Source organism: Sciurus vulgaris (assembly GCF_902686455.1).
Source record: "Sciurus vulgaris genome assembly, contig: HiC_scaffold_155_arrow_ctg1, whole genome shotgun sequence".
NCBI classification, from domain to species: domain Eukaryota; kingdom Metazoa; phylum Chordata; class Mammalia; order Rodentia; family Sciuridae; genus Sciurus; species Sciurus vulgaris.
Genome location: NW_027632898.1, coordinates 1,938,733 through 1,951,282, shown reverse-complemented (window position 1 = coordinate 1,951,282; position 12,550 = coordinate 1,938,733). Strand labels below are relative to the sequence as shown.

Genomic DNA, 12,550 nt, shown 5'->3' with positions numbered 1-12,550 from the left:
AAAACTTCCATTTAAAAGAAAATTCCTTTAGGCATCAGATAGGGCTGTAAAAGAACAAATGTATTGCTCACGAAACCATAAAGTCAACAGTACAGAAAATGCTTTTTTAACTGTTTAAATTCCTGTATTGAATTTAAAGAATAAAATTTTAAATTGATATTAAGAATAATATTAAAGAAATAAACCTTACTTTGCTACAGTGTGGTATCAATTCTATAAGTAGGAGAACTTCAGCACATCAACCAAAGATATTAGAATAAATTCACCCTACACTTTTCTATCTGAAAGGGGTACAGAGTCTCAGGAGCAACCTACACAAAGTGGCCAGGCAGAAAGAAATCATGCCCCTACCAGACAGATCAGCTAAGCCAATTTTGGCCATCAACAGAAGGAAACAAAGAGCATACTGTGGCAAGACTCCATTTATACTTGTCTTGGAAAAAAATGTACAAAGCTTAAAATCTAGGGTCAGTGTTCTAAAAGGCTATGCAATGACTACACCGCTCTCTATGCACCTGTCTTGATCTTTTTGTAGAGGCACTCTATCCCTGTTGAAATATATGTGAATATCAGCTTTTCAGAATAATACTCCTATATCCTTCTCTATTCATGCCTTTTCTCATTCTCTCTTTCCCATTGATAGGTAATAAGATAAGCCTATCAAATACATGCATGCAAAAGAACAGTATAGTATATATTCTTAATTTGTTGCTTTTTAAATATAAAATTGCATAGTGTCCACAACAGTGTGGTAGTAAAAAGACAAAAGAATTTAGTATTCAAAAAGTGGGTTAAGTTCAAGTTGTCTCAATTAGTTGCTCTGTGATGTTAGACAAACTTTTAGCTCAGTTTCCAAAATTGCCTAATAAATCAATACAAATTTCTGCCTTAACAGGCCCTTCATCAGCATCAATTTGGAAAATGTTTACAAAGTGTGTAAAGGGTAAAATCTATGCTATTTATTTTTAATTTTCAAGAGAATATGTAATATTTAAAACTTTATAATAATAAAACTCTGTAATAATCAAGTGCTTCTCTTGTTGTTTTACTAGTATTACACTTCTCAGTGAAACAATAACCTTTTGGGGAAAAATGTGTTTGACATGCAGAGAACTGCACCAAAAGCACAAAGGTGACTTACTTCATCATAAATGCTAAACTTCGTAATAAATGCAATACCCCTCTGAAAAAGCAATCTTGAAGGGAACATTGCAAAATCAGTTACATGTTTCTGTGTATATGTGAACTAGTTTAACTGCCTTTATATATTATACTGAGTTCAATGAAGAACAAATAACATTCTGAATTTATTCTCTGAAAAAGAAATTCCTCTGTGTAGGAATCTGCACTTGATCAAATGTAGACAGGCCTATTTAAAGAACCATCGGCTACATTAACTCTAAGGGAAACAAAAGTTTCTTGAAAAAAATTCTACATATTTTGTTACTTTTAGTTACAAAATTTCATAAACATTTAAAAAATCCCTTCTAGTGAATTTATGTTTGTTTTGCTCACTTCAAATTAAACTTTAACCTTTACATTTGTAGTTTTCTTAGAAAGGACGATACTTTATTGATGAACATTTCCAATTTTTTAACTTTGGGCAAAACCTGTGGTCCATTCCCAGGAAGATACAGAAATGTACACTTGGAACCTTAGAGAGACCTACTGGATTATTTATCTACATATACTGTAGCATTTTTCTGTGTCTATGCACACAGTTTAATATTTTTTAGCAGAAGAAAAAGAATTTCAAATAAATATAAAAGGGTAATATATCAAAATACATTTTATTCTCTGGGAAAATTAATCATTTGCATTAATTAGGATGAAATTCAGAAAACACAGAATTAATCACTTTAAATGAACACTTCAATAGCATTTAATACATTCATAATGTGCAACCATTACCTTAATCTAGTTCTAAAACTTTTCTATCACCCCAAAAAGATTCCCTGTACCCATTATGCAGCTGATCCCTTTACATTTGACTTTGGTAATGCCAAATATAATTCATGAAATAAGCTATTCATAACAGATTCACATTCCCTGTTATAAGTATTAATTATCTGGGCCAATATTTCATATTTTATTAATGTGAAGTAGATAATTCCTCAATATCAGCTGAACATCACCACCTATTCCAGCATGGTAAACTGTTGGTAAGTCAACTTTTAAGATGTTTCTCAGATGCAAAAGTTTTGTAAAATATTCTTTTCATGTTGTGTCTAAGCAAAATTATCTAAATTTTAAAGCTAATTTCCAAATATAAATGCCAAAAAGCTGCTTAATTATTATTAGCTAAAAGGAGGAGAATTGTATTCTAAATATACAGGTAACTTTAAATGAACATACATTTGGTTATCTAAAATATCTTTATGAAGAAGAAAATTGAAAAAAAATTTTCAGAATTTCATTCAGTGTTTCTTTTGAAAAGGATGTATTTTGTGTAGCTTAAGAAGAACATATGTACAGAGGCAGAGGACCTAAGCTCAGTAGGAACTGAAACTGTGTTTGCTCCAGGGATTCTTGTTGCCTTCCAGGAATGCACACCAACCTCAGACCTCCATGAAATTGCACACAAACCACATATTGGCTGCTGCTTACCACAAATGTTTACCAAGGTGACTGTCATCTTCTGGTTTTCCAGAATAGCTATGCTGAAGAATTTCAATGTTTGTTGCTCCTGTGGGAATCATTACAACAATATTGTCATCTGCAATATAAAGTTATACATGTTCAATTTCACAAGAGCAGGTGTCCTAGAGGATATTACTGCTAAATGAATGATATAGTCAGTTCTAATTTCATTTTACCTTTAAAAAATGAAACTGGTTATTCCTTTTGAACCAATACCTTAATAAGTTACTAAGGACTGGAAAAAAGCAGCTGTCGTCTAGAAGCACATAGGGTTTCAGATTCTTAAATTATAACTATTCTTAATTTTTTTATTTTTAAAGTTCTGTTTTTTCTTCCTTTTATTATCATCGTTATTATTTTCAGTAGTAAGGATTGAACACAGGGACTCTCTAAATTACATCCTCAGCCCTTTTTATTCTTTATTTTGAGACAGGTTCTAAGTTTCTGAGGCTGACCTGAAATCTTCTTGCCTCAATCTCCCCTGTCACTGGAATTACAAGTATGCACCTCCAGGTCCAGCATACAATTCTTAACATAAAGTAGAATAAAATTAGTATGTTAGCACCTTAAGTGCTTAATTAGCATATTAAAGTTTGACTAAGCATTTAGATTTTCTAAATCTAAATTTAGTTTGACTAAATTTTTAAGTTTGACTAATGCATTTAGATTTTCTACTGGGAAAAATATGAACTTTCAAATGCTATTCACAAATTCAGAAGATATCAATACAATTGGTCTTTGCATGTGATAATGTGAACAGACAGTAAGCAGTAAATTCCATTGCTGAGAAATAATAATACTAATAAAGAAAACCTCAAGCTATTTCATAAGCTTAGTTTGTAGTATATCCTGGAATCCCTATACTTATTTACCCCAACAATCTGGAATCCTTTTATCTACCTCCCTCAATTTTAAATTGCTCTTAAAAGTCTATTAATAAACTAGCTATAAGAAAAATTAAAAGTTTACTGGAATAAAATAAAAGTAATACCTCTATTTTATGAGATCAAATTCAATAAAGAAAAAGGGGAAATACTATAATAAATATACATTAAACAAGAAACAGAAACACAGAAACATTCTGTTCCTGACAGAAACATTCATATTACTTAGTTATCCAAATACTCTCAGGGAAATGTTCTAGTTATGCTAATCTAAGTTTTTCTTGTCCTTTCTTACTAGGATTCTCCCCTACTTAATAAACAAGTGAGAGAAACTGTAATACTTCACATGCACAAAATTTTAAAACATTGGATACACTTAAGAAGTAGAAGTTTTATAAAAGCTTAAATTTGTTATCCTGATATAACTGCAGTGCATTTTTCTATCTCTTTAAGGCATCCCATTTTAAATATAATGTGATAAATGGTAGGAAGAGTCTGCATACAGTATACATACATATTAGTTGTAGGTTATCAACCTTAAAGAATAATTTCAACTCACCTTCTCTTCACTATAAAATATTCCTGTTCACTACTTTCACTCTATCTGCTAGAGTTTTTCAAGAAAGCTATTCTGATACATTGCAAACACAAGATAAAGGTGACCAGCAGGGAGCAGAAATGTTGCCAATGCCATTTAAGGTACTGAAAATGACTTCAACACTTTTCTCCATTTACAAATCAATTAATTCACAATACAGTTTTTGCAAGGTTAACTATTTAATCCTAATTTGAAATACGTGTTTTCCTCCTCCAAAAATATACTTTTCAACATACTGTGATAAGTATGAGTCATTGATTATAGAAGAACAAATGTGTGTGGCTTTCCTGAAATAATGAATAAAAACAACTAGAAAAATAGTACGTCAAATCATCTAATAAGTACCACCAGCATGGAAAAGTATGAAGTGCTCTACACTTACTTTATAGGTAAAAATATAATCTTTGAATTTTAAGTTATACCTCTTTAATTGAAGTAACTCACAATAACTTAACACATGTTCAAACACATATGAACACAATATAATGCTGAAAAACAGCTGTAAATAACACACTTTGTGCAAGGGAAGTCTAATGGTCTGCTTTTATTTCATAAAAAAGAAAAAAATGGTTTTTCTAGAAAATTTTAGACTGGAAAATATCTGAGATATTCTCACAGCCATTTTGATTAAAAATGAAATCAAGACCAAATATCAATTATTAATATCTGTAATTCTGATACTGCTTGAGAAATCAAATGTGATGATACTATGATCCACTATTTAAGTTAATGGTTTTATTCTTTGCCTTCAATCAACGTAATATTAATAACAAACACAACAGCTAGACCAGGTCCAGATGAAAAAAAAAAGAGTGGTTCAAATGATAATAATTTAAAGCAAGTTTCCTGAAAAAAAATCATTAAGTATATACATTTTAGATTACGGGAACCTTCAATCTCTAGGAATCTATTTATACATCTTGGTCAAATAACACTGAATTTACTCTTATTCTCAAAATGCACCTATTATATTTTTAATAATTAGATTTGTCTTGGGAAGGTGAATTCATTAATTTAAAAGTACATTTGGTATAAGATGTAATTTTTATATTTAGGAAGTATTTCTTTCATAATCATTTTGAACTGAGGGTATAGAGCACAGAAAACAATAGCAAAGTGTTACTATTATACCTTCATCATGTACTCTACTATTACATTAAATAAAAGGGAAAACTAGAAGCAAATATACAGCTGAACATAATGGGAACTGCTGAAGACACCTGCCATTGTCCTGCAGTAAGAGTTATCTCCACCACACACTCCATGTACGTCTCTCTTGACCTTGGAGTTTAACACATGATCACAGCCAGACTACTTCAAAACACAATTAGTACAATTAAGATACTCCTTGAACACACATAAGAAATAAGAGACAGAGGGCTAGAGAGAGAATTTTAACAAAGGTGTTACCCGTTAAATGTCACCACAGCAGGTCACAATCAAAGTAGCAAAAGCAGTTTCTACCTTTTTAGGGAGCTCACACCATCTTTATCTTGATTCTGAATTGCCTAAGCAAAACAAAATCAGCAAACGGTGCTTTATGACTCATTATTAAATGACAGAGAATGGCCTAGTAACAAATTTAATCACATTCCAATAGATAACATGATATAAAAATTAATTTATTGGAAGTCACAAGAATGTACCAGGAAGCCACACAAGGAATATTTGGTTAGAGAAAGAGAAGAAAACTAATATAATGAAATCACTGTGTGTGTATATATATGTAAACGTCTAGTTTACTTACCCGACATAGGCCTTGAACACAGATGTCACTGGTTTCAGCAACCCTGTCCTTCAATTGGTAGAAGTTAGAAGTTCTGGCAACCTGAAAATAGAGTTTACACTTTATGGCAACTGTAAAAATTAAAAAAAGAGTCAATGCGGGGTGTAAAATAATAAAGCCATGTGTTCCTAGGTCTCAAAAAAATTTACATCAAAGATATTATAATTACTCGCTCCCACTGTACATTGGAAGCCACCTCCCATTAGGGGAAAGACCACTGATGTTGAAATGTTTCCCATCAAAGTCAGAGTACTGCTTCTCTGGAAATTCTTTTGGACATGAATCAGTGTTACATGATCAGAATTTCATCCTGCGGCCCACAGAGTACTTTCCTCCACTTCTTGGCCTAGTCACATTCATTACATTTTAATGCACATCAGTACAATATTATTTCTGTCATTTACTTCCATAACTGATCCATTCTCTTCCAGGATCAGGAAAACCAATATATTATATATTATATTTTATATTATGTTCCAGTAATATAAATTTTTAAAAGGAAATATATAAAGGGGATTTTTAAGCAATTCTTTGGCTAATAAACAATAAAAATATCCACCTTCGTGTGGACACTGAAGCCTGGAAGGCAGAAATGTATCTTATTTTTGACAAGATTAACTAACAAAGAACTAATGATGAACTTTTGTTGTAAAACATCAAACTGAAATTTGTTCACTTTCTGGGTGGGAAAAAAAGACATGTAATGAGCCAAAGACAATAAACAAGGAAGAGAGTATGTTAAAAAGGAAATATATATGCATTTCCATTGTGTATATACTTCTTGCCACTCAGTTTGAGGATTTTCATAGTATCACTAACACGGAACCTTCAGATCTCACTTCATGGCACAAAGAGTTATTAATGATTAGCCCCTGTGCTGCACCTTCCTGCCCTTTGGAGAAGAAAACAAAAGAAGATAAGAGAAGGTGGGGGATTCTGGGGTCTATAAATGAGCAAGACACACCCACTTCCATGGGCATCCAGCTCTGGGCCCCACTTCTTTCCAGAGAAGTATGCTATCGCTGTCTTTTTCTTAAATAAAACTTGCTTTCTATGCTTGCCTCGTTGTTTCTCAAGTATTTAATCTTCAACATCAGGGGACAAGGACCAAATCCTGATCTCTAAGACTGGTATCATATGTATATAGGGAATATTTGTGGCTATCATGGCCTCTTATTCTCTGGTCTAAGTCAAGCCCTGCATTTACAGAGTAGAGAGGGTATTTACCATTGTGAGTACAAGAAACAGAAAAGGACTGGAAAAAAAGAATAATTTACAGAAAAGTAAGAAGAGTTGCCTAAAATAAATAGTTGGTTCTTTGAAAAAATAAACAAAATTGATAAACTCTTAGCCACACTAACAAAGAGAAGAGAGAAAACCCAAATTACTAAAATTCGGAATGAACAAGGAAATATCACAACAGACATAATTGAAATATGAAACATAATTAGAAGTTATTTTGAAAATCTATACTCCAACAAAATAGAAAATCTCGAAGACATCAACAGGTTTCTAGAGACATATGAATTACCTAAACTGAACGAGGAGGACATACACAATTTAAATAGATCAATTTCAAGTAATGAAATAGAAGAAGTCATCAAAAGCCTACCAACAAAGAAAAGTCCGGGACCAGATGTGTTCCCAGCCGAGTTCTACAAAACCTTTAAAGAAGAGCTCATTCCAATACTTCTCAAAGTATTTCATGAAATAGAAGAGGAGGGAACACTCCCAAACTCTTTCTATGAAGCCAATATCAATCTGATACCTAAACCAGAGAGAGACACATCGAGGAAAGAAAATTTCAGACCAATATCCTTAATGAACATTGGTACAAAAATTCTCAACAAAATCTTAGTAAATTGCATACAAAAATGTATTAAAAAGATAGTGCACCACAATCAAGTGGGTTTTAAGCAGATGATGACACATATAGGGGGTGGGAAGGGGGCAAGAATGGAGGAAGGAGGGACTCTATAGCGGGATAAGAGGGGTGGGAGGGGTGGGGGTGGGGGAACCAACAGAATGAATCAAAAACTATTACCCTGGGTAAATGTATGATTACACAAATGGTATGCCTCTACTTCATATACAAACAGAGAAACAAGATGTATCCCATTTGTTTACGATAAAAATGAATTTAAAAAAAATATATATATATATAAAGCATAGTTGCCTAAATGACTTTGTACTCAGGTACAAAGTGCTCATGGAAGTTTCTATTTATGAAGATTCCTAAAACCAATTGCCTCAAACAGGAGGAGTATCCAGAACACATATTAATAATTTATGTGGTTGGGCTGGGGTTGTAGCTCAGTGGCAGAGCACTTGCCTGGCACAAGTGAGGCAATGGGTTCAATCCTTAACACTGCATAAATATAAACAAATAAATCAAAGGCATGCTGTCCATTTGTAACTACAAAAAATCTTTTTAAAAAATTTATGTGGTTAAAAATTATCAAACAATGATATAAATTAATATAAATTAAGCCTACAAATAAAGAGTATGAGCTTTAAAAATATTAAAGCAAGTATTGCCAGGATTGGTGATGCAACACCTACAATCCCAGTGACATGGAAGGCTGAGACAGGAGGACTGCCAGTTTGAAACTAGCTTCAGCAATTTAGTAAGGCTTTCAGCAACTCAGTGGGACTCTGTCTTAAAATAAAAATTTTAAAAAGGACTGAGGATAGGGTCAGGGGTAAAGCCCCCAGGGTTCAAGCCCCAGTACCAAAAGGGAAAAAAATAAAACCTGGAAAATTATACTACTACTGAGGATAAAATTAAGTGATAAATATCCCCCAACTTGGGATATTTTGTCCTCTATCAATCAGCATCATATCTGACAGACACAATGAGGGAAGATTCTGAGGAAAATTCTGAATGATGTGAAAAATATGAGATTGAGATATTATCTGAATCTTTATAAAAATAGACAAGATCATGGGGCTGTGCGTGTAGCTCAGTAGGTAGAGCATTTGTCTAGCATGTACAAGGCCCTAGGTTTGATTCTCAGGACCACAAATTAGCAAAACAAGCTAATAACTTATTGTCCATGTTTCATTATATCTCACAGATATGACAATAGGCCAAGAAATAAGTGCATAATCCTAAGGAAAAAAATAAAATTTTATACTCTGGAGTTACCCTCCCAAATTGAACATTAAGGCAAATAGGAGGAATCCCTCCCTTACTACTAATTTACGGAAAAGTAAGAACAGTTGCCTAAATGACTTTTGCTACCTTTCTAATTAAACTTGAGGAAAGTATATGGAGAGTAGGTATGTATTTGATAAATACAACAATGTTAAAAACTAGTAACGCAACAAAATAATTAGGTATCTACTTACAAGGTGTTCCTTTGCTGGCTTCTTCCATAGTTACCCTGACATAGGGCTTACTAAAGTCAACTTCAATTTCATCAGAAACAGGAGCTGGCTGCCGTAAAGCCTTAAGAGGAGAATTAAGGAAAAGAAAGTTAAATTCAGTGGTACACACTGAAATATTAAAAAATGACAGCTTTAAAGAACAATCGGTTCAGTCACAATGGCACATGTCTCCATTCCAATGACTCAGGACGTCTAAGACAGTAGGATCACAAGATCCAAGCCAGGCTAGGTAACTTAAAATAAAAAATAAAAAAGATACAAAGGGCTGGGGATGAAGCTTAGTAGTAAAGCACTTTGGGTTCAATCCCTAGTACTGAAAAACAATTCAGTTATTCAATATGGTGTAACAAAAACTCCTCCTAAACTTTATAACATGAAGAAGTGTCACGGTATGGTATTTCAAGGTGACAACTGAAAACTGGAACCTTTTACAAAGTGAGTAAATCATGGCATGAAAAATAAATGCTTTGTTGGTGATTTCAGGGTAAAACTGAGTGATCCAATTGGAAATCTAAACACAATCCCACTACCTGGATCTAAAATGATGGCTCCTGCTCCTCTGCAGAAAGACAGAACAGGCAACCCTGTACCATGTGACAAAACTGCCAAGGTTCCTGATGTGTTTTCATACTACTTCAACCAGACACCTGGGAAGGCAAACAGCTCGTGGGGGCGATATTTATTATAATTATTCACTGTATGATGCTTTGTACTTTAATTTTGTTTTAATGTTCATAACAGCTCTGTAAGGCAAGTAATACTACAGTAGAATTCTCAATTTAAAGATGAGGGAAACAAAGTTCAGAAGTTTGTATGAATTGTATGCAGTTATTCAGAGGCAAAATTGAATTAAGAATGCAAGTACAGCTGGGCATGGTGGCGCATGCCTGTAACCCCAGTGGCTCAGGATGCTAAAGCAGGACGACTGGAGGTTTGAAGCCAGCCTCAGCAACTCAGCAAGGCTGTAAGCAACCTACTGAGACCCCATCTCAAAACAAAAACTAAAAAGGGATAGGGATGTGGCTCAGTGGTTAAGCACCTCTGGGTTCAATCCCTAGTACCAAAAATAAAAAAAAAGAAGAATGCAAGTAAGCATGCTCATTTCTCTGTACATTACTTTGTTTGAGAGTTCTTGCCAAACTTATTCCTAAGATTTTATTCCATTTGATGCTATAGTGAATGGAATTACTTATTTTATTTTTGGACTGTTTCTTGCTAATATACAGAAGTATACTTGATTTGTACCTAATTATGTAATTGTAATTGATTTGTCTATTTCTGTGTCCTGTGATGCTGCTAACCTCAGTTATTAGTTTATTTAGTGTCCCCCCACCACCCCAAGTCTGGTCTATTTCCAAAGGTGAAAAAGTCAATTATTAGTTTTAGAATTGATTCCTTAGGATTTTCTATGAGATCATGTTGTCTGTAAATAAAGATAGTTTTACTTACTCCTTTCCAATCTGAATGTTTTCTTTCTTTCATTTATTCTTTTTGCAGTTCTGGGGATCAAACACAGGGCCTCACACATGCTAGACAAATGCTGTAGAGTCACATTTCCAGCCCTGTTTTCTTTCTTTTTATTAGCTTCCATTGCAGTCAGAATTAGTACAACACTGAGCAGAAATGGAAAGGGCAAATATTCTTGCCTCATTCCAAGAATGGGGCGGGAAGCATGCACTATTTTAATATTAAGTATGATATTAGTTACAGGTGTTTCTATAGATGTTCTTTAGGATGAGGAACCTCCCTTCTTTGTGCAGTTTCCTGAGAGTTTTTATAATGAATGAGTGCTAGATTTTGTCAATTATCTTCTCTTCACCCACTGTAGTAATCATAATTTGGATTTTCCTCTATTTATTAATTATGGTATATTATATTAATTGACTTCAGAATAGTAAAGCAATCTTGCATTTCTGAGCTAAATCCCTGTTAGTCATGCTGAAAAACTTTCTATATGTTCCTGGATTCAATTTGCTAACGCCCCGGGAGAACCAGGAGTTGCCTGGCAAAATGGGGTGCTAATTCTTTCCCCATTCGAATAACCACCAGACGCAGGGGCGTCGCTAGGAAGCAGCCCAGAGCCCTGGCCCAGCGGAGCCTCCGAAACCCTCTGAGTGCTGCCCTCGGCTGGCAGGCGCTCAGGGAACTGGGAGGCAGGGCGCCACCCCAGGAGCAGCTGCCCTTGGAGGCCAGTGCCCGGGGTCGCCGCCTGCCCCTCCAGCGGCCCGACCTCGGTGCTGCTACCCGCGCCTTTTCCTGTGGGCAACAAATGTCCGCCCTCCGCCCCGCCCAGCCCTCACCCGCACAGGCCGTCCACGAACATGCGCGGGTCCAGGTGGCAGGCGATGGTGGCGCTGGGCAGTCCTGCAGGTCCACCTCCTCTTTCTCGCAGCAGATGAAGCTCCAGTCGCCGCCAGTCGGGAGAAGTGCGTGAAGGGCCGCAGCGTCACCCCGGGCCGCCCCCGCACCTCGGCTGCTTCTGCCGCCGCTGGGAGCCCGCGGGCCACGCGGCGCGCCCCTGTGCTCCCAGCGGGTTGCGCCGGGCTCGCGCGCCGTGGCCTAGCGCTCTCCCCTCCTCTCCGCCGCCCTGGACCCGCGTTAACCACCTCGGGATTTCGGGGCTGTCCGCCGCCCAAGGTCTCCAGGGTTCCAGACGCTGGGACTCCGAACGCCCGCTCCGCACGCCTGCGTCCAGCGCGGGAGGGGCAGGAAGCCCGCGCGGCGCCCGCCCGCCCAGCCCCGAGGGCGGAGCTCCGGAGGGTTCTGCCTCTACTACCTCTTTTGCCCGTTTCCAAATTGGATATTTTTGCTTCTATATACTGTTGAGTTTTGAGAGATCCTAATGTATTCTACGTACTCATTCTTGATCAAATATGTTATTTGTAAATGTTTTCTCGAAGTCCGTAGCTGTCTTTTTATTTTCTCATGGGTGTTTTGCAGAGCAAATGTGTTAAATTTGAATTTGGTACATTTACCAGTTTTTAAATTGGGATTATAATTTGGCGTTAAGTCTAAGAACTGTAATTATTTGGGGTTAATTTTTTAGAGGCATGAAGTTTAGATCAAGGCCTATATTTTTTGCCTATGAAGGTCCCATTGCACTAACACCATTTGTTGTAAAGGCGTCCTTTCTCAATTTAGGGACCCCCTTTGTCAAAAATCAAGTGGGTGTATTCATGTGTATCTGTTTCTGACTTCTCTACTCTGTTCAATGCGTCTATGTATCTGTCCCCACTAGCACCCAACTGTCTT

At 35.9% G+C, this 12,550-nt stretch overlaps 1 long non-coding RNA gene across 2 annotated transcripts; it reads right to left on the bottom strand.

Annotated features, from left to right (window-relative positions):
* Positions 1-11,878, bottom strand: LOC306652246. 2 transcript variants are annotated; one of them, XR_013761337.1, is made up of 6 exons: positions 11,599-11,878; positions 9,260-9,359; positions 5,870-5,950; positions 3,096-3,168; positions 2,608-2,716; positions 1-44 (listed from the first exon to the last, which is right to left on the bottom strand). It is a non-coding gene; the product is annotated as an uncharacterized lncRNA (long non-coding RNA). The 2 variants fall into 2 exon arrangements; XR_013761338.1 differs by lacking the exon at positions 11,599-11,878 and having other exon boundaries at positions 9,260-11,270.
* Positions 11,879-12,550: the final 672 nt, after the last annotated feature.